This window comes from Gymnoscopelus braueri (assembly GCF_963280865.1).
Source record: "Gymnoscopelus braueri genome assembly, chromosome: 13".
Classification (NCBI taxonomy): domain Eukaryota; kingdom Metazoa; phylum Chordata; class Actinopteri; order Myctophiformes; family Myctophidae; genus Gymnoscopelus; species Gymnoscopelus braueri.
Genome location: NC_137615.1, coordinates 7864651 through 7866452, shown reverse-complemented (window position 1 = coordinate 7866452; position 1802 = coordinate 7864651).

Below are 1802 nucleotides of genomic sequence, written 5' to 3'. Positions count from 1 at the left end.
CAGAACATTTTCAGATGGGGGTGTCCGCGGCCAAATATATATCATTTTGGGGGTCCTTGTCACGAAAAAGTTTGAGAACTACTGAAGACATTTATAGAGCCAGGCCTCAGGTCTTTGTTGGAGCAGGATGGTCCCGGACTGGACTGAGTGTCACTCACACAGAGGTCAGTCTGTGAACTGAGCAATGGACACACTAATGCAGCTACAGAGTCAGTGGTGGAAAGTAACTAAGTACATTTACTCAAGTATTGTAATTAAAGCGGCACTGTACCAGATTCTGTCTCTCTCTCTCTCTCTCTCTCTCTCTCTCTCTCTCTCTCTCTCTCTCTCTCTCTCTCTCTCTCTCTCTCTCTCTCTCTCTCTCTCTCTCTCTCTCTCTCTCCATCTATATTTCCCCTGATTTCACAATCAGGCACAAAGGAGACTCTTTGTGTCTGCTACCAGAACCACTGCCGGTCATCAAATGATTGGCTTAGGAATTGCACAAAAACAAAATAACATCCACGAATCCAAGTCTCCATGGGGTGACTAATAGATAGAAAAAAGTAATTTTGGGGTGAACTATCCATTTAAAATTGATCTATTGAAGATTCTGACTTTCAAATGTACATATTTTTTGTTTTGATTGTATTGCTGTATTGTTGTATTATGCTTTCTGCTTTGGCAATGTAAACGTATGTTTTCTCATGCCAATAAAGCCCTTTGAATTGAATTGAATTGTGTGTGTGTGTGTGTGTGTGTGTGTGTGTGTGTGTGTGTGTGTGTGTGTGTGTGTGTGTGGCGTGTGCGTGTGTGTGTGTGTGTGTGTGTGTGTGTGTGTGTGTGTGTGTGTGTGTGTGGGGGGGGGGGGGGGGGGCATCTTGTTATCACACCTGGACATAGTTAGTTCATGTAATGTCTTAAATGCCAGCACTATAGGGAGTATAACAAATAATTGTTTAGATCAAAACAAGAAGGATAATTAACTTGTAACTCACTGTAGTCTGAGTTTAAAACATATAATAAACGTATTATATTTAATAATATGTTATGTGTGGCTTGTGTGTGAGTAACTGTCCAGTTGAATAAATAAACATCCTCTAGCTACTGTATGCTAGTCGTTCATTAATCTAGCACCTGTGGTGTTCTCACGCATGCACACACACGCACACCCGCACACCCACACACACACACACACACACACACACACACACACACACACACACACACACACAACACACACACACACACACACACATACACACACACACACACACACACACACACACACACACACACACACACACACACACACACACACACACACACAGACACACACACACACACACACACACTGCATGTAGCCATGCATTATGGGTTAAGGATTATGACAGATATACTTTGTATGAAAGTCAAAGATATGATATAAAATGTGAATGATACGAAATGCGTCAATGCAACATGTGCTTGTTAATTTATTTTAACTAAATTTGAAAATGTAAGGAAATATATGGATTTGTTTCCTCCTAGAAATGTCTCCTATTTACTTCAATTATTTGAATATTGGAATATTAGATCGCGACCAAAAAACGTGTGTGTGTGTGTGTGTGTGTGTGTGTGTGTGTGTGTGTGTGTGTGTGTGTGTGTGTGTGTGTGTGTGTGTGTGTGTGTGTGTGTGTGTGTGTCTAAATATCACACACACACACACACACACACACACACACACACACACACACACACACACACACACACACACACACACACACACACACACACACACACGGACACACACGGACACAGACACACACACGCACAGCCTATCA